Genomic DNA, 26141 nt, shown 5'->3' with positions numbered 1-26141 from the left:
TACCTACACGTGAAAAGAATGAATGACTCGGAAGCAATAAAAGTGTATTCATGTATGTGCTCTGTAGCTTTACTCAGACATGCATAAATCAGGATCAGCTCGCGAGAAACTGTTTCTATGACTTCCTCATCAGCATGTAGAACTCTCTTTTCCGTGTGTGGACTATATGTTAATTAAAAAACGAGTTTTTGAAGTTACGTCGTTCCTTTCGCTGTAGAAGGTTATCTGTAGCAGAAACAAATGTCGTCAACAAAAAGAAACTGGATCAGATACGTTCCGTTAATACATTTTCCTTCTTCTTCTTCTTCTTCTTCTTCTTCTTCCAGTCTGAGGAAAAGACGACTTCCTCTAGAACTGCAAAGCATAGTTTTTGTTCATGGAATTAGTCGTCTGAATCTTCTTTCATTTATGATTGTCCCACTACCTGTGGTGTTAACGTATATCTCTTCAATATAAATAATTTAAAGAGTAAAGGTACCAGATCACCGAATAAATGAAGCACTAAGTGTTCGGTAGGTATATAGACAAGATTGCTAGCTTTCATCCGAAAGCATTGTTTACGTGCTCACAGACGAGTCAGCGCACGTGTTAATGGGTGATTTGCTATTTTTATGTCTTAAATTATTTATATTCCACAAAGGATTTACCGTATCATATTTTTCTTCACATTGGTTGAATGAAGAATACCTCGTTCTTCAAGAGCTACAGTATATATTTCGGTTAAACTGAGTTACAAACTTAATCAGTATATGTACGAGGGCTATCCACACAGTACATTACGTTTTGGAATTAAAAATAAATAAAGTATTGGAAAAAATTTATTACATACAGATGAAAGCCACACTTAAATACTACTTTTCCACATAGTTGCCATTTAAATTAAGGCACTTATCGTAGCGATGGACGAGCTTGGAAATTACTTCGTCGTAAAATTCGGCCGCCTGCGCCTTCAATCACGTGATTACCTCTTCTTGAAGCTGTGCGTCGTCATCAAAACGCTGCATAGCCAACCACTTCTTCATTGCTGGGAATAAGTGGAAGTCGCTCGGTGCCAGGTCGGGACTGTACGGCGGATGAGGAAACAACTCCCACTTAAAAGATTCGAGAACTTCACGAGTGGCATTTGCCGTGTGGGCCCGGGCGTTGTGAATCAGCAAGATCTTTGAGCCCAATTTCCCCTGCGCTTATTTTGTATTGCTCTTCTGAGGTTGTGTAGAGTTTGGCAATGCCTTTGAGAATTCATTGTAGTGCCTTTTTCCAGGAAATCCACAAAAAGCACACCTTTTCTGTCCCAAAAGACAGTCGCCATCACCTTCCTTGCCGACATTGTCTGCATGCATTTCTTGGGTTTTTGGGGGTAATTTGTGTGCCCCCACTGAATTGGCTGCAATTTTGTCTCACAGTTCACATGCTTAACCCATGTTTCGTCACCAGTAACGATGAGATCGAGTAATGAGTCGTCATCTTTCTCGTAAGCGTCCAAAAACGTCAACGCTGCAGCCATTAGCTGATTTTTGTGAATCTCTGTCAAGATTTTTGGTATCCATCTGGCACAAAACTTGTGGTAACCAAGCTTTTCGGTAATGATTTCGTGCAACAAACTTCTTGAAATTTGTGGAAAACTCATAGAGAGTTCCGTTATTGTGAAATTACGGTTTTCACGGACCGCGGCATCGACTTTTTCGACAAGTTCGGCAGTCACTATACTGGGTCTTCCACTTCGCTCTTCGTCGTGAACGTTAGTTCGGCCATTTTTAAATTTTATGACCCATTGACGCACTCCACCTTCAGTGATTATGTTGTCCCCATAAATCGCACAAAGCTGCCGATAGATTTCTATCGGTGTACAGTTTTTTGCAGTCAGAAACCTTATTACAGCACGCACTTCACACTTTGCGGCATTTTCAATTAACGCTGACATTTCAAACTGTCACAGAAACTCAACGGAGTACAGCACGAACATCTCACTAGCACGGCAGGATGCCGACTGAGCGGCGGAATGCCATGACACCAAGATGGTCGCGCTAGCCCCGCCCCTAACGGACACAAACGAAAACGTTATGCACTTTGTGGATAGCCCTCGTAAATCCTATACAAAGTAGTAATTCACATTCATTACTTAGTTCTATAAACTCATTCATGATTTATTTTATCGACTTCTTAATGGTATTTCTTTGTTCGATATATGTTCAGTGCGTTTTCTCTGGATTAGAAATCAAATGTGTATGAAATCTTACGGGACTTAACTGCTAACGTCATCAGTCCCTAAGCTTACACATTACTGAACCTAAAGTATCCTAAGGACAAACAAACACACCCATGCCCGAGGGAGGACTCGAACCTTCGTCGGCACCAGCCTCTGTGGTTAGAGATAATACTTTATTGAAGTGACTGTTTTTTTTTGTTTTTTTTAAAAACGAAGAACGGTGCAACATTCCTTCGGACATGCATTAGGATAACCAAAGCTGTTAGGCGACCTCCGTGTTCAAGTCTCGAACCGACACAAATTTTCGTTGTCGTCATTCCCCTATACAACTGCTGGTTGTACCTATGCGCAACTGCGAGTACATTTCATGGATTAGAGAGAACTTTACTCATTAACTTGATGGTTATGGATATGAAATTGATAGGTCTCCAGTATCTTATGCCTTGTGTGTGTCTCCTTCTAGCAAGAATAATTACACTATTATTCCAGTTATGAGACATTGTCCAGCGAATAATTTTCTCTCTAACTTTGAAACATCATCATTTTCTTGCACCTTGTTTTTCTTCGTAGCTCGCAGGCCCTGATGCAGCTCATATTCTATTGCTTCCGAATCTTCTGTTTTCGTTATCCACTCTGTTTCTGATTCATCTTTGTACTGCACAAACATTTAAAATTCCTTCCAGTGCCATCTACCAAACGAGGTGGCGTAGTTGTATTCCGGAGGATAGCGGTTCATATCTTCTTTCGAGCATCTAGATTTACATTTTCTGTCGTTTCCCTAAATTGCGTAAGGCGAATGCTGACTTAGTTCCTTTGAAAATGCACTGCCGAATTGCTTCCACGTCCTTCCCCGACCCGAGCCTGAGGTCATTCCCTAACAACCTCGTCATCGACGAGATGTTAAACACTAATCGACCTTCATTTTTTGCCATCTTAACAGAGGGGATATGAAGTCCAATTACAGTATGTTTCCGGCTTGTTTCTGTTGGGCCGATGGACGATAAATAGTTTACACAAGAAGAGAACAGAAGCTTTCGAAGTGTGGTGCTACAGAAGAATTCTGAAGATTAGATGGGTAGATCACATAACTAATGAGGAGGTACTGAGTAGAATTGGGGAGAAGAGAAAATTGTGGCACAACTTGACTAGAAGAATGGATCGGTTGGTAGGACATGTCCTCAGGCATCAAGGGATCACCAATTTAGTATTGGAGGGCAGCGTGGAAGATAAAAATTGTAGAGGGACACCAAGAGATGAATACACTAAGCAGATTCAGAAGGATGTAGGTTGCAGTAAGTACTTGGAGATGAAGAAGCTTGCGCAGGATAGGATAGCGTGGAGAACTGCATCAAACTCACAGTCATCGTTCAGAAGTTCACCACTAGGTGGATGTTTTCTCTTATTGCAACTTACTGTTCCATGAAAACCGAGTAAGGTGGCGCAGTGGTTAGCACACTGAACTCGTATTCGGGAGGACGACGGTTCAATCCCGCGTCCGGCCATCCTGATCTAGGTTTTCCGTGATTTCCCTAGATCACTCCAGGCAAATGCCGGGATGGTTACTTTGAAAATGCACGGCCGACTTCCTTCCCCATTCTTCCCAAACCCGCTATTGTGCTCTGTCTCTAATGACCTCGTTGTCGACGGGACGTTAAACACCAATATCCTCTTCCTCCCCTCTGTTCCATGCAAGTTCTCCTCTGCAGGCCGCTCCAGGGGTGAGAAAATGACGTATCTCTGTTTGTTACTATTTAACATGTAAGTTTTCCAAGGTTTTACTTGAACATTGTATAATGCAGGATTGGTAAAGAAGAATCAACAAATTACTTGTTGACACAATTGCATTTAAGCTACAGTTTTGCGTGAAAACTCAACAACGGCGCATTGGCAGGAAATGACGAAACGGGTCGTATCCTCGCAGGTGTTTTGAGGTAAATCCTTGCAGTTCCAGTAATGTGGATACTCTTCAATGATAACATTACTCAACACACACTGCGTTAGGTTATCTCACCTGAAGATATAATTTCGCTGTGTAAAATAAGAGAAGAAGGCATGAGAAGAGAAAATTTCGCTACTGAGAAGGAACGACGTGTCAAAGAAAGAAAAGAGTGTGCTGTGGAAACAAAAATGACGTAAGCTAGATTTCATTACATCTGTGCCAAGTACAAAATAAATCAAACAGCCTGCTGGTTTTTCTTCGTAGTTAGATAAAGACTTCTCACATCATGACAGTAGCTCATAAATACATATAGACTTATAATTTGTCGAAGCAGAATCCGAAGAAGATGAAGAGCCTTGGGCTTCAAGTAATAATCAGAGTGCCTAACAAAATACACTATGTACTGGGCACATAGATAGCTTAGCCTCAGTAACTGAACTCTTTTACGTTACCCTGCTAATCCTCCTTTCTTGGAGAAGAAAGTATTATTTTTGTACAAGTATTTTCAAGCATTATGTTCAAACTTACGAGACATTTCAGTTCAATATTGTGATGAGTAACTTAGCTACAAAGCAACAATGCTCCAAAGGGCTACTTCCAGGATTTTTATTGTGAAGTCAACCATTTTTATCCATGTTTTTCGCAAATGGAGAAAATACCCGCACTGCGAGGCTTTACCCCATCTTGCGGAGTAAAACCCGGCAATTCTTGTTCTAGCTAAATTGTAAAGTTCTCTGTACTTAATAGTAAGACAGGCCTGGAAATTGGATTGATTATGGGTAATAACCCAGCTTATGACTTCAATCTGAAATCGCAGGAAATATTCCCCTCATTGATCAGGGAAAAACTGAAAATTGTTGGGCTTTACACCCAATAATCCTATACACCGCTTCACGAGCTGAGCATTGAAGTGGAAAATGGCCTATTCAGACGATCTGAGTAAACAGTATTATTTGATCTGTAAGAAGTTATTTCTACCCATGAGTATCGGAACTCCTCGAGCCTCGTTGCTAGTTTTGCCTCTGGAAAGGTATCCAACTTGCTACTAATATTGAGATTAGCAGAAACCTGTATGTAACTGTGTCAGATATCACTACTGTAAAAACTGTTTACCAGCCCTAGAAGAAGGGCTGATTAGCGTAAATATTTTGCTGTTATGCTATCGCTCGAGTGACGTAAAACATAGGCAGGCCGAATGACGTCTGCGAAGCAGCTGTGGCGAGCTGTCGGGCAGTTTGCTTATCGCGGAACCGACGCCGCTTCCTGTTGTCCTCCCAAACCTCTCCACGGTTTCTCCGCAACTGCCTTAGAATGGCGCCTTACATGTAGTCGAATGTAGGAAGTTCGTCAGCGGGCTACCACGAAACTGATGCATCGTCCTGATAAATGTACGCGACTTTTCGAGAACCCCTGGAAAATCGCTCAACTTGACATGCGCCAGTCGGAATAGGTGACTGACTACTGGTACCAACTGCAGAGTGAGCAGTAGCACATATTCACTCTTCGAGTAGCTACATTCTTTGATCAAGCTTTTCGTATATTGTTCTCAAAACGCGCAATTAGAACAGCTAGCCTTCCTTAGAGTTTCTGTAAAAATAACGTAATACGTATGAAATTCGTCTCTTGAGTGTAGCGATTAAGATATAGGCCAGGTGTGGATGTGAATTCAGGAAACCTTGAACATGGGTTATATAGTGTGACCTGCAATTCCTATAGCCCTATTAGAGACTGAAAAAGCGACGTAAGAGAAGAAGTTTTACATAGAGTATCATATCCGTAAATGGTCCATCTGCATTTTACATGGCAACCCAAAATGAATAACGTTTTCAACTGTCACGCTAATGTTGTTTATTACGAACTACAGAGACTGGTCATATAGCGTCTACACGGCTGCGTGGTTTGTATTTGTTCATTGGGATATTATACTCTCCATCAAAGAACCTCAAGTTTGGCGAATAGTTTTTGTAGCATCTTTAAATCGTGAACTCCATCTTCCTGCGACTTTTTGGGGTTTGCTCAACAAAGCTCTTCATGGAAAAGGCTGTTAACTTGTCAGAGCGGGCGCGGTGGTCTCGCGGTTCTAGACGCGCAGTCCGGAACCGTGCGACTGCTACGGTCGCAGGTTCGAATCCTGCCTCGGGTATGGATGTGTGTGACGTCCTTAGGTTAGTTAGGTTTAAGTAGTTCTAAGTTCTAGGGGACTAATGACCACAGCAGTTGAGTCCCATAGTGCTCAGAGCCATTTGAACCATTTGAACTTGTCAGATTCTGGCGTGTTGTTAGAGTTGACGTCCGCTCCTGATAGCTGAGTGGTTAGCGCGACGGAATGTCATACCTAACGGCCCGGGTTAGATTCCCGGCTGGGTGTTGTGTTGTCCTCATCATCATCACTTCATCCCCATGGACACGCAAGTCGCCGAATTGGCGGCAACTCGAAAGACTTGCACCAGGCGAACGGTCTACCCGACGGGAGGCCTTAGCCACACGGCATTTCTATTAGCTCAAGGTGTCGCTCCTTCTCCAAACGTTACATGAAACGTTTGCGGGAACAGAAGCCATCATACGATAGGTCAAACACGAGAATTATTTTACGTTAGACAACATACGACTGGGCGACCCAAGAACGACGAGAATTGTTTTTAAAAAGTTGTGTGTTTGAAGGAACTTTATCAAAACAAAAGACCTTCAAAATAGTGTTCATTAGACATTACATACTTGTCTCAGTTCAGTTGAGAGGAGCACACCACAGAACTGCAGAAACGCCTTAACAAATCTGTATTTGCAATTCGAGTGTTAGCAGACATAGGCGACATAAAAGTGAAAAAGCTTGCATACTTTGCCTACTTTCATTCCATTATGTCATATGGTATAATATTTTGGGGTAACTCTTCAAGTCAAACAAAAGTTTTCAGAGTCCAAAAGCGTGTAATACGTATTATTTGAGGAGTAAACTCACGGACGTCTTATAGAAACCTCTTCAAAGAACTGGGTATACTAACTACTGCCTCTCAGAATATTTACTCCTTAATGAAATTTGTCCTAAATAATATATCTCTTTTTCCAACAAACAGCTCAGTTCATACATACAATACCAGGAACAAAAATGATCTGCACAAGGACTTAAAAGCACTTACTTTAATTCAAAAAGGGGTCCACTACTCAGGAACACTCATCTTCAATAATTTGCCAGCAAACATAAAAAATTTAGTTACAAATAGAGATCAGTTTAAAAGGAGACTGAAAGACTTACTAGTGGCCAACTCCTTCTACTCCATTGACGAATTTTTTTAATAGAAACAAATGATGTGTTGTATATATTTATACTATTAGTATTGCTATTTCAGCTTAAAAAAAAATAAAAAAAAAGGTGACATGTTCCACATCCCCGAGGATCTCCTCAACACGGATCTAAGGAACGAAAAACTAATGTAATCTAATCTAATCCCAACGTTGGTGGAAACTGTTTTTTAACTCTTGTGTAGTACTACCTCCAGTAATTTCTCTTCACTTGCCGCGGGGTAGCTGGAGTAGGCGTCTTGTCACGATCCGTGCGGCTCCCCACACCGGAGGTTCGAGTCCTCCCTCTGGCATGGGTGTGTGTGTTGTCCATAGTGTAAGTTAGTTTAAGTACCTCCGCAGTTTGGTCGCATAAGACCTAACCACAAATTCCCAATTTTTTTCTCTCCGCTTCCTCTAAGTCTTGAAAACGCTTCCCTTTCAGGTTTGTTCTCAGTATTTGGAATAAAACAAGTCACAGGAGCCAGTTCTGGTGAGTATGGTGAGTGAGAAACCGTTGACATTTGGTTTTTGGTCCAAAAACTGCCTTATACTCGGTGCTGTGTGCGAAAGGGCGCTGCCGTGCTGAAAAAGCCCTCCTGATTAGCACGGTGCATGTTGCTTTTTTTCGCTGGCTTACGTAATCGTTGTAGCACTTGAAAGTAGTAATGCTGGTTAACTGTGGTATCCTGCGAAACAAATCCGTGAAGGTAGATCACTTGGAGTCGAAAAACGAATTGTCTTCGCATGGGATCTCACCTGCCTTGCTTTCTTTGGTCTTGGTGGTGAAGGAGTCATCCATTGACTGGACTGTTGCATGATTTCTGGGTCGTATTCATAACTACACAATTCGCTGCTCGTGATGACTTTTGCGTCAGAATTAGGATCAATGTCTCACTGTTCTCTCAATCCTCGGAACGAACGCAAACTATTGGCTCTCTGGTCGTCATAAAGCACACATGGAACCAATTTTTTTGCAACACGTGTTATCCTTAGCTCTTGAGTCAAAATTCATCGATGTGAACTCCAGCATGTTCCACTCATTTCCACCAGTTCATCTGTTCTAGTCATCTCCACCAGTTCTTCTGTTCTTTGGCGATCGAATGTGTTTTTTCAATGTTTTCGTCTGGTAGTAGAGATAGTTCGGGGCGCGAATCGTCTACGACTGAAATCTGACCACTTTTAAAATGAGAAAAACCATTCGTAAACTCCTGCCTGGCTCACAGCTTCGTTCCCATAAGCGATTCTTGAGTACTGCGACAGTTTCTACTCCTTATTTCCCTAACATGAAACACAACATAATGTTAGCACATAGGTATTTAACGGTGACCATCGAAAAATCGTTTAATATGTGAAGCAGCACTTACAAAAGCAGTCAGACTGACCACAATATTATTTACACACCAATGCCTTTAGCGTAACCGATAAAAAAATCATGTATAATCAAGACGACTATCGGGAGAATTTGAAACTAGTATTCTATCATCTGCCAGAGAAAAATTCTCTTCACCTTTGCCCCCTCCCCCCACGTATTCATTTCTACATGTCTTTCATGAGTGATTTAGGGAAAAACCTAAATCAGGATGGCTGGACGCGGGTTTGAACAGTCGTCCTCCCGAATTCAAGTCCAGTGTGCTAACCACTGATCCCCCTACAATTACCAGAATGGTAATGGAAGTTGCGTGTTCCAATAAATGTAGCTACTTCGGTTGTAGCACGTGTGTACAGGGTAGATAATAAGGTCAGAGCAGGGTGGGCCACGTCGAATCGAATAAAATTTTCCACGTAACCATAGGTCGGAAATGTGTCGTTGCAGAGCTACGACGCTAACACGACAGCAAGTCAACGACGAGCGCCGGAAGTGTTTGGATTTAAACTAACTTGTCAAGTTAATGCCCATTATACTAAAGAGCACAGTTATCAATTAAATTAGCTGGAGCTAATAACCTCAACTGAATAGGTAAACTTTAAATCCCGCACCGTCCGTCCAAAAAGCTTCAAAGACTGATACTACCCCTGGAGCTTAAGCGTAGTCAGCACTAACTACAGTGGCAGCTTGAACTAACAACGCAAGTGCATTCGACCAGACACTAATGAGGAGGCAGTGTTTAGTAGTCGTCCTCCGACCATATTGTGTCAGTGTTCCTGTGTCATAAATCGCAATCAAATGTTCGAGACATTCTCCAAAATATTTTGAAGAAGAGGAAAATGTGTGCAAAGTTCGTCCAGCACTCCTTGACTCCAGAACAAAAACAGTAATTTGTGGACGCATGCTGCGACTTCATTGAAATTCAAAACGCGGATAAATCTTTTCTGGTTAAAATCATCATCGGTTACGAGTTGTGGGGTTTTCAACACGAAACTACCACAAAACGACAAAAGGCAGAAACTGACTTGAAAGGTTAACGGTTGGTCCACATTACCGACATTCAAGCCAACGTGACGCGCGTCTTGAGCAACATCCGAAAGAAGGACCTTTCTGAAGGTAAAATCTTCTGGGTTGTTACGGCACGTCATATATCTTCTAAACAATTGACGTTTCATGTTCACTCAACGGTGGACACCACAAGATCCTGAAGAAGAACCTAGCGGAAGGGTCGAGACGTCAATTGTATTAAGAAATCAGACACCGCCTAACAAGTTTCACCTTGAGTGGCAACGGCCACGAAAAGCGTGCTGTCTTATATGAGGATTTTTCTGACTTTTCACGGGGCATATGAACACTCTCTCCGTTGTAGACAAGTGGAGGGGGGGAGGGGCAGACTGTAGAACACCTGAAGCATTAAAATCACCATGTTAACTTCTCTCTATTTCTTTATTAAACCGGTCTCGAAACATTTTGCATTGACGTACCGATTTCCAAATACCAAAGCTAACATTCAGCGAATAAGTAATTTGAAATCGAATGGACTCGAAAATAGTAAGGAATTCTGTAACTTTCGGGCTATGTTTGACACAGGATAATTTTCAGTTGCTTGCGTCTCGGCCTGCTCGCGTGAATGGGCTTGCAGTCTAGCTAGTGACATTCCAGCCGGCTAAAAGCGCACTTCCAAAGGCTAGCTTGTCTGCTGCCAACAAACAAATCCGATATGTTTCCTGAAAAAAAAAAAGATACGGCTTGTGAGTCCACAGATAGAAGAGACCAGTGTTCACAGTCTCAGTGTTTAGTGAAAAACTGATTCTTGTAGGTGCCCACTTTGATTTTATATTGTGCAAACTATGACGTTATCAAACTTGTAAGAGTAGTTATGGTTCTTAAATTAAAAGAGTGACACACACACACTTCTCAAATTTTCGAACGTGTGCTTTTCAGAGGCTATATTTTTCTGAACTGCAATTTCTTGGACGTTATCCTAGAGCAATTTGGTTAAAATATTTTTACTATATTGATTAATATTAATTAATTTACTATTTTGACAGATTAATGTGACTATTCATTGACGTAAACAAATGATTCTTATTCCACCAAATCATTTTATGTATTTTATGATAACTAAACAATTTACTATTATTATTTGTTTAAAACATTATATGTGCATTATTCTTATCATTAGTAATATCGTGCACATCTGTGGCACGTTAAGAGTGGCCATCAAAAATGGTTCAAATGGCTCTGAGCACTATGGGACTTAACATATGAGGTCATCAGTCCCCTAGAACTTACAACTACTAAAACCTAACTAACCTAAGGATATCACACATATCCATGCCAGAGGCAGGATTCGAACGTGCGATCGTAGCAGCGCGCGGTTTCGGACTGAAGCACTTAGAACCACTCGGCCACCGCGGCCGGCTGTGGCCATCATCATCATCATCATCATCATCATCGTCTTCAAGGATTAGGCCTTTTGACATTTTCATACTCAGAATTGTTCACGCCTTCTCTTCAAGGGTCGTCCAACGTTTCTCTTGCCGTTGGGTTATACAGTATTGCCGCTTTAATTATTCTATCATTAAATATACGATGGACATGATATTTCCAGTACAGTCGCTATTTTTAATTATATTTCTAATATGCTCAACATTTAGTTCTCGTGTAGTGTCGGATTTCTTTCACGGTAAAACAATGAATATCCCGCTATAAAGCGAAGGAACTTCATATCTGACCATTCTATGCGTCACAATTGATCAGATGTTAGGGTCTAACATTCACTACCTCAGAGTAGCAAAGGTAAGGCAGTTAATTTCTAGAGTTAACAATATGAAAAAAGCCACAGCCGGCCGGTGTGGTCGAGCGGTTCTAGCCGCTTCCGTCCGGAACCGCGCTGCTGCTACGGTCGCAGGCTCGAATCCTGCCTCGGGAATGGATGTGTGTGATGTCCTTAGGTTAGTTAGGTTTAAGTAGCTGTACGTCTAGGGGACTGATGACCTCAGATGTTAAGTCCCATAGTGCTTACAGCCATTTGAACCATTTTTAATACTGCACCGTAAATATTTAAACTCTCTCACTTGTTCAATTATTTGTCCATCTGTAACAATTTTGGCTCTTACTGGTTCCAATCCCTGAAATTTCTTCACTTTCGTTTTATCTGTCGATATTCTCATTCCGTATTTAGCAGCAATTTGAGTCAATTTGCGAATCGAAATTTGAATCTTTCTTCAGACTCTACTGTCATAATCTGATCATCAGCAAATACCATCGTCATAAAATTAAATTTGTCACTTCTTAATATGTTATTTAATAAAATCAACCGCTTACGAATGATATCGTCAATGTAAACATTCAAAAGGACGGGGGACAGTGGGCAACCTTGTCTGACTCCGTGACATATCGGCAGATTCAGTCCCATTTCTCACAGTCCTATATTTTATTATTTTTGCATAATGACTGAACTGTCGCAATCAGGTGTGCTGGAACTTGCAATTCCTTAAGTGATCCCCACAGCATTTTCAGCTTTACTTTGTCAAACACTTTCTTATAGTCGATAATAACTTAGCAAGTTAGCAATCTAAATCCCCTTCTTTTCTCGGTTACTTGAGCCGAAGTGAAAAGACAATCACAACGTTATGTACCTTACCTGAAATAATGTTGCATCGCTAACATTTGTGCTTCCTCCATTGGTATTAATCCTTGTTTATAATTTTAGCATACAATTTGTAGCACGAATGTAGCAGACTCCTTCCTCGGCAATTTCGCATTGTGATTTATCGTCTTTCTTGTAAATAGGACATACCAAAGATTAATTCAGAGAGATGATGACGGTCAGATATGTTTGGGTGAAAGAGGTGGGAGACGGGAGACATAAACAGTAAAAAACTATGGCCCTTCCCAGAACCGAGCCCTCTGAATCCATACCTGTGAGGATGACATAAAAAGCGTTTCCATTTCGCTTTGTAGTTGTTCAGAGCTGACGTACACTTGTAAAGTAATCTGCGGCAAAATTTTCTTTTTAAGAGCTAGTTAAATTAAACAACTAAAAAAGTAAATTGTCGCCCGATGGTTGTTGTAGATTTAGTCCTCTTAAAGCACCCAACCTCAAAGCAGCGACAATTCCATCGTTTGCAACACATGTTATATAAACAGGCTTTCAAATCGTATATGCTGATGTCTGCAAACTGGTTCTTGCAAGAAGGTGTCACTGAGGTCGAAGTCCACAAAAAACTGGTAATAGTGCTTCAGAAGTCTCAGTAGCTAGTGTCCGAGGCATGTCGGTTTCTTGCGTAACGTTTTTTGTCCACGAGTTGCTCAAGCGAAAGCAGTTCATAGTCAGTCTGGTATAATCTCTCTGTCTTACTCTCTCTACTTCCCTCCATACTGACTAATCATATGTATAATTCCTTTTTCTCATCACACACTAATCGTACAGGGATGAATAACGTATCGTTAGAAAGGCTTTCTAACCGGCTTCTGGCTCTGCAAACCGATCTTGCAGTAAAAATTACCATTTGTGGAAAATTTTAACATAAAGGAGACTTTGAACTATCGTAGACATAAGGGCATGCCCAGCTTCATACCCATATTTTACGAACATAACTTATTTATCACGAATAAGAGACTCTCTTTTCATATTATGTTATTACAAATACCATTTATTTGTTTTAAAGAACTTATTAACGGGATAATCTGTATACTGTATTGTCATTGATAATAAGAGTAAGAACCGCGGTAGTCCGCTACTGCTGCCCGGCGTACAAGTTGCCTTTTCTAAACGAACACTCTTTCCGAAACGACCAACTTATTTGTCATTGTCGCCTTGATGTGTGATTTACCTATTGCTACTACTGTCTAACGTGCGTACTATAACTGAAAACGTTTGTCGAGTTAAAGTTAAGGTTATGTGGCCCTGCTGACGGTCCCTGGTCCCCCCATCGTACAAGCCGGGGCAAACATTCAGAATGCAAAACACATTTTTGGAAACAAGGAAATGTATATACAATGATGTATCATAAATTCATGATTATTAATTCTTGTCCGGTTCATTTCTAAAGACGTTTTCTCTTCATTCCCACAACTATCCTTATCCCAACGACTACCCTTATTCCAAATACTGGCATTATTTAAAACTGCAAAAGTGTGAAAGTTTCGCAGGGCCCACTGGCTGCTCACAGTATCCCATACGAACTCTATTCATATAAGACAATTTGTCTCATCACATATATTCTATGCTGAAATCGTGACAAAAGACTGTAGCGCTTGAATTTGGAAGAGGTGCAAATTAAATAAATGAAGATCTGTCCTGGCTGTTACAGTTCCCTGTTGGCAGGTAAAACAGCACCTACATGGAAATATGTCAGCTCACCATGGAGACATCGGGCTCCTTTTCGTACTACAGATACTTCTGTTCCCAGAAGAAAATAATGATATTAAAAACAGATAGACGGGAAGCTACAAATAAGTAACAGAATAAGTAACAGACAAGCAGTTCAAGGGACTAACATATATTGGTGATCTAGAACAGACTAAATGCGAGGATAACGTTGTTACTCTGTGGATTAACATTATCCCACAATTCTGAATTATTCGTCGACCTCGGTAAGCCGCTCTTTTGTAGGGAAAGTTAATAACATAATGGCCATATTTGTTGTGATATTCTACTATTAAGTAAACTATTGCAATAATTTTGGAAAGTAAATCGATACCTCTGTTGAAATTTTAATGTAAACCTATGTTCCAGTGTGCATTTAATACTGAATTATGTCAACTGAAACTGGCCAAAGATTTTTATTTCTCTACCTCAATGAAACGAGAAATTGAAAACTTTTAAATTTGCAAAATACAACCAACTACCCATTATAGTATAAACAGATTAAATTATCAATATATTTGATAAATAAAAAGATTTTGTGGCGAAAAAGTATAATCCTACATTCTGTAGAGGTGTAGGAAAGAAAAGATGGCATCCTGAGTGCTGTTCATTGTTTTCATCTTTCTTACATTATTGACATATACAAATAAAATCCATTGGAGAGTATCAATCCATATCATTCGTTATTAAAAGTTCCGCGGTAATTTCAAAAGAAATAGCGATTTGCTTCCCCAGACTTAGTATCACATTTCTTTCTCTTCAGAGAAACGTTATCAGAGACGAGTTTTGAGTAATACGTAAGTCCCCTTCTTCCAATGATAAAATCTGTTCCTTTCATCAAAATACAGCAGAGTTTACAAATAGTCGCCTCACTATCATTCCAATGCAGTTCAATTTGGACAGAGTCATGAAACAGCAACTGATGGACAGACAAGTCAATAGTTTATGAAAATGTCCGTCCGCGATATAAAAAGAAACTGTAATTTTTTCACATTTGTTGTTCCAAACCCAAAGTAATCCTCGTTTCTCGATGGCACTTAAATACTACAGTATTTCAGTGAAGCAATCTGCAGTCGCTTGAATATCCTCTATATAAGGAAGTTTCGCATATTAATCATAGGATGAAAGATTATCTTCTTTGTGCACTATCATTAACCAAAACCTTCTTAGATATCTACAACCGTTTATGAGAGATGAAGCGTTTTCACTGGTTTACGTCATTTCCGCAAATCGCTCGAGGCAAATGTCGGGATGGTTCCTTTGAAAGGACACGGCCGATTTCATTCCCCATCCCTGATACCATCCGAGCTTGTGCTCCGTCTCTATTGACTTCGATGTCGACTGGAGGTTAAACGAAATCTTCCTTCCTTCCTTGCTTCCTTCCTTCCTTCGGGAGGGTGGTGGTTCCTATTCCCATTCAGTCATCCAAATTTGGTTTTTATGTTGCGTCCGAAGGCAGATTCTGGTATGGTTCGTTTGAAAATGACACGGATGACACGTCCTTGCCCAGTGCGAAGCTCGTGGGTAATCTCTAATGACCCCGTCGTCGACGGGATATTTAACCCTAATCTTCCCTCTTTCCTTCCTTCCTCCCTTTAGACCCGCATGAGTACGGTGATTTTGGCTGCCAATCATGTGGTCCACTTTGGTTTGTGAAAGCATGATTCTGCTTCTAACAGTGTTACTTACCACCGTATTAAAATGATCTCACGATGTTCAAACAAATTTCGAGTTTGCAGCCAGGTGTCATTTCATTCATCGCTCGATATTTCGGTCGGCCGCTGTGACCGATCGGTTGTAGGCGCTTCAGTTTGGAACCGCGCGACCGCTACGATCGCAGGTTCGAATCCTGCCTCGGGCATGGATATGTGTAGGTTAGTCAGCTTTAAGTAGTTCTAAGTCTAGGGGACTGATGACCTCCGATATTAAGTCCCATAGTGCTCAGAGCCATTTGAACCCTTTTTTCGATATTTCAACCTGGAACCTACCAGTCATCTTCAGGTGAGCCATCAAAGACTTCATTCGCTAAGATGACTGGTAATCTCTGACGCAGTAGTTGAACAACTTCGACAGTCTAACATTCGTAGTCTGGGTAAACCAACGAGCTGTGTCTGCTTAGAATTGGATATGCCAGGTGTTACAGTGCGGAAGATATATTACGGAAATGCCTGTCATTCAAACTGTGCCAATTGGAATTGCTGTAATCTTTAAGAGACAGTGACAAACGAGCTGAGTCTTGTGTAGAAATGTTCAACAAAATGCAGGCTGAAGATCATTTTTTGATAAAATTGTATTCAGTGACGCAGCCACCTTCCATACGTTCGGTAAAGTGAATGGGCATAGTATTCAGATAAGGAGTGAGAAGAGCAATTTCACGTAATCGAATATGCACGCGACTCGCCTAAGGGAAATGTTTTTTGGCTGTAATCTGTAACAAGATTTACGATCCTTTCATTTTTGCCGAGTCAGATGTATCTGACATATCGTACCTGGACATGTTTGAATATAATCTGATGTCTCAATTACAACCGGATATTATTTTACAGCAAGATTTCGCGCCACCACATTATCACCGTGAAGTTGTCGTGTATCTCCGCAGGAATGTGCTGACTTGGATTGGAGTGATGGAACAGTATCATGACCACCACGATCACTTGATTTAACTCCAACGGACTTCTTTGTTTGTGTTTACGTTAAGGACAGAGTGTTCGTTCCTCTGCTTCCAGGAAACGTCAGTCAGCTGCAACAACGGATAACAGTGTTACGGAAGGTAGCCACATTGAACATTTGCTAAAAAAACCTTTAAGATATACTGTATTCATTGCTCTATCAAATATTCCTCTAATTTATTTATCTTTTTCGCATTAAATGTTACTTTTGAATAATTACTTTAGAAACACTCATACATTAAAAGTAATTTTCTTAAGCCAAGTGAAGCCACCGATAACTTGCCTGAGTAGAGTAATATCGAATTGCGTGAATGGAGCAGTACTGGTGGTCACTAAATGTTCAATTCAGAAAATACGCGAGATGGGCGTTAGTTTAAATTCCAGCTGAGGCAACGGTTACGCGGAGGGGCAGATACCTTTCCCAAGACCAGAGAGTTGGTGCCGGTCCCAGGAACACTAACCTGCATGTGGGATGTCCCCCCCCCCTCCTCCCCCCTCCCCGCCAACCGCCCACCAGTTAGTTTGGTGGCAGGCGACCTTTTTCTCTCGGTACAACACAGTCTGCTGAGAGACGCTCTCTAGGCTTCGGTTCGTTGCAGTTCTTGGTAGGCTTTACTTCGACACTACCAGTACTGCGGTGTTTGCCACCAAGTTCACGATACGCGTGTTTGTTTCCATCGCCTTGGAAGCAACCATACTGCACTGTTAAGTTCAGCTTTAGCCGAAACGTTCGCCACAGAACGCACGTACCACTTCCGCGAACTGCAGATACGCTATTTGCAACGCGAGGAATTAGTTGTGCGGTATCTACAACGCAACAGCGCTAACCTCTGTCGCGCAGGCCGTGTCTGCTTTCTCTCAACACATGCCTACTCATGGTTCATTACCTGCGTTTGTGGTTCAAATCCAGCAGATTCTTCTCTAATTTACTGCATCAATACTCTCTCCACAGACCAGACTAGTTATCATTATTTCTCTTGTGTTTCATGTGTTTTCAAGTTGCTTGGCCTGGCCCACAGCAAGCTCACTGATCGCCTGTGTAATCCAAATTCGTCGACTAACAAGTTCGCACGTTTTTCTGTAACGAGACTGTCTTGCCTTTTTATGTGTTTTCAAGAATATATCCGCTTTTACATGAGCTGTACGTTACTGGTCTGTACTTTCCCCCTGTGTCTTTCATTACTCAATTAATTTTAATCGGCAGTCTAAATCCCTAGCGCACTCTGACCCGACGTCCTACATGTTTGGTGAAACGGCTGTACCAATTAATAACAATTTCTCTTTGATGTGGTTGCTCGCGGTATTTAGCCCTGAACAACTCGCCGTCAGATGTAGCCGAGCGGTTCTAGGGGCTTCAGTCTGCAACCGCGCGACCACTACGGTCGCAGGTTCGAACCCTGCCTCGGGCATGGTTGTGTGTGATGTCCTTAGGTTAGTTAGGTTTAAGTAGTTCTAAGTTCTAGAGGACTGATGACCTCAGATGTTGAGTCCCATAGTGCTCAGAGCCATTTGAACCATTTTTTTGAACTGGCTCATGCCACCTGTTGAGAACTATTAGTAAAGGCGGGAATAAAACTTGAAGATATACTACACTCAGTGTTACAGCAAACATTTTTGTAAGTTATTTACCCTTTTCACAATTAAAAGTTATTTTTGTATTACTAATTTATCAGCATCTTGTCTAAATAAAGAGATTACATTCATCCGATTTCTAATTAAAAGGTGTACAGTGCAGTGCCTCCTGATACTGAAATTGTAATTGCGTAATCAGTCCGAATCTGTGGTTGGAAACGCGGTTTAATTTTATCCTGCCGTCCCCTTTTGTAATGTGGCTCGGCTGAACAGCTATAGGGACTTCGCTACGTGCCCTAAACGTCTCCTAAATTCTCTGTGTTACAATATCCCCGAGTGTGATGCTGAAATCATTTCGTGCAGTGCGAAATGTGCCGGCGCACCCTCTTGCTACGAGCGCTTTTCATCATGTTGTTCCATGACACGTCTTCCAAGTACTCCACCAACGCTTTTCGTGGGAAATTGAACTACTCCTGATTTGTTAGGCGAGGAAGAAGGAAAGCGACCTGGACGATACCGGGATAGTCGTAATGTGACGTCGGGTGATTGTCGAGACGGATTTGCAGGAAAACTACCTAAGAAGCATTCCTATTAGAGAGAGAGCTGTAAAAATAAGTCTGTTTTGTTTCCCTCATAACATGAAAACGGATAATCCCCGGACTAATTTTCCCCTGTAAAACCTTGTCGACGAAATCCCCTTATATAGCGCCTACAAGTAATAGGAAGTGTGGAGTACGATGCCTGAAGAGTGGCAGATTGAATAAATGAATACGTACTGCGCTGTCCAGCTCTTTCCATACTAATTTCCTTCAATGCGTACTCACAATCGGAACAGCCATGCGATTTATTACTTCAAAATTGCGTAACATTTGCCTCACTGCGTAAGAGTACTGCTCGCTTGACGCACGGATTCGGGTTCGAATCCCGGTATGGCACACAGTTGTAATCTGCTATCAAGTTTCAGCTCTGAACTGTTGGGACAGATCAGTGACAGAGTTTGAGGAGCGTCACCCGAAAATCACCAATCTTATTTGCATTGATTTACTGTTCCGTCTGCTCTTGGTTGACCGTGCGACTGCTACGGTCGCAGGTTCGAATCCTGCCTCGGGCATGGATGTGTGTGATGTCCTTAGGTTAGTTAGGTTTAAGTACTTCTAAGTTCTAGGGACTAATGACCACAGCAGTTGAGTCTCATAGTGCTCAGAGCCTTTTTTTTTTTTTTTTTTTTTTTTTGTTCTTGGTTGAAAATTTTATACAGTATGAAAGAAAACACGGGCGACACTGGTGTAGGATTCTACAATATTTATTATTTTATTATACTACAAATATTCTACAATATTTATTATTTTATTTTATTTATTTTTTACCGGATATTTCTATTACACTGCCATCAGGTATAAAGATAAATATATATGGCTGGTACTTTTTTTTTAGAATCAAATACTTTAAACTAGTGCGTTTACATAGTATCTCAGTTGGTTTCCAAAGATAATTGTTACTGGTTGATTAGAACTAAAACGAAAGGAATTATTTTAGTGAAAACGCGATGTAAAACTATTGAACTCAGATAAAATGTATGACTCATAACTACATAACGAATTACAACAATTGTTCTGTGTAGAACACAAGTTTCAAGTCAGATTACGAAATCTTGTATAGGCAGAGATTTTCCTCTTGTCGTGAATGAAAAGTGTGAAAAGTTTCATCAAGATAGGAAATAAACTGCAGATTTGCATGACGTACAGACAAATAAACAAACAGACAGACACTATCCTTTATTTTTTTATATAATAAAACAGTCCCAACGGCATAAATATGTTTATTTATTTACTGGTGACCGGTTTCGACCACTGTTCTGGTCATCATCACACCGCTTACTCCATGCGAGTCTGCTCAAGCTGGAGAGGAGTACGCGCCACTCTAGGAGGCATATAACCAGAAGCAGTGGTTATATGTCTCCTAGAATGGCGTTTGCTGCTCGCCAGCTTCAGCAGACTAGCATGGAGTAAGCGGTGTGATGACCAGAACAGTGGTCATCAGTGAATAAATAAATATCTTTATGCGGTTGGGGCTGTTTTAATATATAGAAAAATTTTACATAACCGTTGACTTTCCAATAGAAGGAAAATAAAATGTCCAAAAAAAATTTACTCTTTTATATATATATATATATATATATATATATATATATATATATATAGAGAGAGAGAGAGAGAGAGAGAGAGAGAGAGAGAGAGAGAGAGAGAGAGAGATACACAGGGTGAACCACAGCTCCACCGACAAACTTTCGGAGTTTGTTCAGGGATACCTTGTCATTATTTTGGTATAAGGGAACCACGGTCACCTGCGGCTGGTAACGTAGTAATATCATAGTTATGATTATTCGTATTGTTACCGGGGTCATTCTTGATACTCTGAAAATACACTCTTAACAGTAAGGACTCGTGTAGTATGCAATAACCAAGACGTACAACATACAACACAGGGTAATACTCCTACAACAATGGCCGTCCGTAAAAGTCCTATGACGTAGCTGCCGTCGGTGCTGGAACAGCTGAGCACAGCGTCGTACTGCCGCTCTGATACTGCATGCAGTGAATCCACACACGAGGTGCATATCGGCTATTCCATCAATAATCCTACCCACCGTACTGCTGTGCATTACTGCTAACGCACGACTAACACCGCCAGTAAAAGAAACCCAAGACGTAATCGAGCAACACTGGATGCAAAATTCAGGGCAACAACTTAAGGAGTGCATTACTGAAACTTCCTGGCAGAATAAAACTGTGTTCCGAACCGAGACGAAGTTGGTAGAGCACTTGCCCGTGAAAGGCAAAGGTCTCGAGTTCGAGTCTCGATCCGGCACACAGTTTTAATTTGTCAGGAAGTTTCATATCAGCTCACACTCCGCTACAGAGTCAAAATTCCATTCTGAAGAGCATTACTGTTGTCAGTGGCAGATACCGAGAACGAATAGGATCAAAACACACAGATGTAAAGCTATTTGGGACAAGAAACCAAACGAAATGTAATAACTCTATAATAAGCCGCCAGAGACTTACGCAAAAATACCCTGAACGTATCCCTAACTACCTCTGAAAGCTTGTCGGTAGAGTTCTGGATGACGCTGTACACAGAGTGGTCAGAAACAGTCCGAAAAGTTAAGAAAAGAATTTGATGTGTTGCACAGTTCCGAGTTAATTAGCACTGAACTTAGCCAGCCAAGCTGTTGCGTGCAGGTTCAAGTGGCCCAGGAGACTCGGTGTCAGTTGCTCTCAGAGCGTAGACAATAGCGCACAATACTTCTCAGCCTTTGGCTCGCGTCCAATCCTTGCACCGTACCAGGCCCAATTTCAGTATCGTTCTCCCGTTCGGGTTTAGGTATCCAGACGAAGAACACGTTTGGCGTCAGGGTTTCTGCTGGACCTCTTGAATTTGCGGGCACAAGGGCCCGATTGGCTATCTGCAATGCTAACTAGCTCGGAAACGTCGCAGTGTATCGAATTTTTTTCTTAAAGTTAATTTCTCAGCACAACCTACCCTGCGACAGCTTTTCAGACTATTCCCGATCACACTGTATATAACTTAAAAGCATCTTCTAGTAAATCTAAGCTAGTGTCATTTTATGAAAAATAATCAGTGAGAACCAAAACAACAGCTGATGAAAAAAATAACTGAATACACAAAAGATTTTAACTGTCCTTGGTGTAAAATCTCGTACGAATGCGAATGAGATACACAAATTAAGTTCAGTAGATTCGCAGGTATGGTTCAAATGGCTCTCAGCACTATGGGAATTAACTTCTGACGTTCAAAATGGCTCTGAGCACTATGGGACTCAACTTCTGAGGTCATCAGTCCCCTAGAACTTAGAACTATTTAAACCTAACTAACCTAGGGAGATCACACACATCCATGCCCGAGGCAGGATTCGAACCTGCGACCGTAGCGGTCGCGCGGTTCCAGACTGAAGCGCCTTGAACTGCTCGGCCATTCTAGCCGGCCCTACACAGGTATGTGTGGAACAATTAACAGAACTTTGTAGCATAAAACACGGAAAGACACAACAATGAAATTTTGTTTAACAGTCGCGCTGCCAACACTATTACATGAAAATGAATCGCTGTTATTGAATAAAAGATAAAAAAGAAAATACAGCTGGCCGCGGTGGTCTCGCGGTTCTAGGCGCGCAGTCCGGAACCGTGGGACTGCTACCGTCGCAGGTTCGAATGCTGCCTCGGGCATGGATGTGTGTGATGTCCTTAGGTTAGTTAGGTTTAAGTAGTTCTAAGTTCTAGGGGACTAATGACCACAGCAGTTGAGTCCCATAGTGCTCAGAGCCATTTTAAAGAAAATACAAGGAATAGAAATAAGATTTCTTTCAGCGGTGAAGGGATGTAAAAGAACAATAATTACGAAATGAAGATATTCGGAAGGAGTTGAAAATTTGGAATGCCAAGCAAACAAAAATGGGATGAAGAGAAAAAGAAATGGAATGAATGTCTGCAAAGACTGGATCCAGAGAAATTGTCACTTCAGATAAAGAACTTTAAATCAAAAGGGGAAAGACATTATGTCAGGCCGAGAAAAAGGTCGAAACCATAGTAGGCTACAATTGGTCTTACATGGAAGGTACAGAAGAAGAAGAATGTGCACTGAGGTGACAGAAGTCATGGAATACCTGCTAATATCGTGTCGGACCTCCTTTTTGCCAGTGTAGTGCAATAGCTCTACGTTGCATGGACTCAACAAGTCGTTGGAAGTCTACAGAAATACTGCCCCATACTGCCCCTATAGTCGTCCATAATCGCGAAAGTGTTGCCGCTGCAGGATTATGTACACCAACTGACCTCTCGATTATGTCTAGCAACTATTCGATGAGATTCATATCGGGCGATCCGGGTGGCCAATAATTTGGTCGAGTTGTACAGAATGTTCTTCAAACCAATGCCAAACAGCTGTGGCCCGTTGACAAGGCGCATTGTTTCCGCCCCGATAGTTGAGTGGTCAGCGTGACGAATTGCAGTCCTACAGGCCCGGGTTCGATTCCCGGCTGGGTCGGGGATTTTCTCTGTTCAGGGACTGGATGTTGTGCTGTCTTCATCATCATTTCATCCCCATCCGGCGCGCAGGTCGCACAGCGTGGCGTCGAATGTAATAAGACCTGCACTAAGGCGGGCGGACGTGCCCCGCTGGGGGCCTCCTGGCCAATGACGCCGAACACTCATTTCCATTTCCATTGTTATCCATAAAAATCCCATCATTGTTTGGAAACATGAAGTCCATAAATGGCTACAAATGATCTGCAAGTAGCCGAACATAGCCATTTCCAGTCAATGATCCATTCAGTTGGGCAAGATGACCCAGTCTACCCCATGTAACACAGTACACACCACGATAGAGATGCGAACATTTTTAGGTTAGGCTTTACCGTGACTGTTATTGACATTAAATGAAACAATAAGTTTAATGTTACTAGTCACTGTTTATTTGTTTCCACGACGCGTTTCGAAGGTTTAAACCTCCATCACCAGGTGGATATACATCAATTAATATGGCATTCGTGTGTTTGTGTTGTGTTACGATTTCTTTGGAGGAAGTTGTGACACTGTCTAGTGGAGAAAACAAAACAGTATTTCAGAACTTGGTCTGTTTTGACGAAAATTGAACTTGTATCTAGCAGTAAACATAAATTAAGTAAGATAAAGTACCTCCAGTGGTCACAGGATCCTTTCACAGTCGTAGCACATCACATGACACAATATGATAGTGTCATGTGATGTGCTACGACTGTGAAAGGATCCTGTGACCACTGGAGGTACTTTATCTTACTTAATTTATGTTTACTGCTAGATACAAGTTCAATTTTCGTCAAAACAGACCAAGTTCTGAAATACTGTTTTGTTTTCTCCACTAGACAGTGTCACAACTTCCTCCAAAGAAATCGTAACACAACACAAACACACGAATGCCACATTAACTGATGTATATCCACCTGATGATGGAGGTTTAAACCTTCGAAACGCGTCGTGGAAACAAATAAACAGTGACTGGTAACAGTAAACTTATTGTTTCATTTAACGATAGAGATGGTTCAAATGGCTCTGAGCACTATGTGACTTAACGTCTGAGGTTATCAGTCGCCTAGAACTTAGAACTAATTAAACCTAACTAACTTAAGGACATTACACACATCCATGTTCGAGGCAGGATTCGAACCTGCGACCGTAGCGGTCGCTCGGCTCCAGGCTGTAGCGCCTAGAACCACTATGGCCGGCCATGATAGAGTCATCACAAGCTTGGACAATGACTTGTCGATAACTTGGGTCCATGGCTTCGACGGGTGTGTCCACATTCGAACCCTACCGTCAGCTCTTATCAACTAAAATCGGAACTCATCTGACCTGGCCACGAGTTTGTAGTGGTCAAGGGACCAACCGGTATGCTCACGACCCCAACAGAGGTGCTGCGGGCGATGTTGTGTTGCTACTAAAGGCACTTGCGTCGGTCGATTCTTGTCATAGCCAGAATGTCATGAGGGATACGTCCGTCGTACGTCTCACATTGATTTCTGCGATTGTTTCATGCAGTGTTGCTTGCCTATTAGCACTGACAACTCCACGCCAAAGCCGCTGCTCTCAGTCGTTAAGCGTAGGCCGTCGGCCACTGCATTGACCGTGGCGGCAGGTAATATCCGAAATTTGATATTCGCAGCTCACTCTAGACACTGTGGATTTCGGAATATTGATTTCCCTAACGATTTCCGGAATGGAGTGTCCGATGCGTCTAGCTACAGCAACCAGTGTCTGTTAATTCCCGTCGTGTTGCCATAACCTCTTGGTACGATACGATACTGCCGTGCCCGTGTTATTGTGATTACGGTGCAAAGTTATTTTGGACATCCATGCTTCTCCTAAGGAACAGACACTGCGGTGACCACAGCCTTTACGGCACACATCAAATGAATTCGCCGCAATTGCGAATATGGAGTACCATCAGCTGCAGATTGGAATGACAACAGTGAAAATTTGTGCCGAACTGAGTCTCGAACCAGGATTTGTCACTTATCGCCAGCGGTTGCCTTACCATTTGGCTATCTGTGCACGACGCACAGACAGACCCAAACTTCCATATATCGTCAACCATGTGTCTGCGACCCGTACTCGTACATCCATTACGTATATTCGCTTGCCTGGTGTAAGGTTGCATGTCCAAAGGAACTTTGCATCGTAATCAGAATAACACAGGCACTGCAATATTGTATTTATCTGGCGAGACCGGGCAAGCGTCTGATCTCTACGGGAATATACATAACAGATGTTCGAGCACAAGTCGTAGCTGCTTGGTTGACGACATATGGAAGTTTGGGTAAGTCGCTCGCGATAAGTCGAAAATCCGGGTTCGAGTCCCAGTCCTGCACTTATTTTCATTATCGTCATTCCATTCTACAGCTGATGGTAGTCCTTATTCACAGTTGCGAATTCATTTGATGATAATCAGTTTAATACAAATAACAGCTCCGCCAGTGCACTGCCGTTTTATATCCACACGATACCACCGTCGTTTGTATAAATGCATATCGTTATACCATGACTTCTGTCACGTCAGTGGAAAGCAGAAAAATGGAAAGAAATATGACTGGAATATTACGAAACAGTCGCATTACCAACCCAGTTATATGGATGCGGATTGTGAATATAAAAGGATCGGAAAGGGGATTTCTTAGAGCG

This window comes from Schistocerca gregaria, chromosome 5 (genome assembly GCF_023897955.1).
Source record: "Schistocerca gregaria isolate iqSchGreg1 chromosome 5, iqSchGreg1.2, whole genome shotgun sequence".
Lineage (NCBI taxonomy): Eukaryota > Metazoa > Arthropoda > Insecta > Orthoptera > Acrididae > Schistocerca > Schistocerca gregaria.
The sequence above is the reverse complement of the archived record's forward strand: the minus strand, read 5'-3'. Positions refer to the sequence as shown.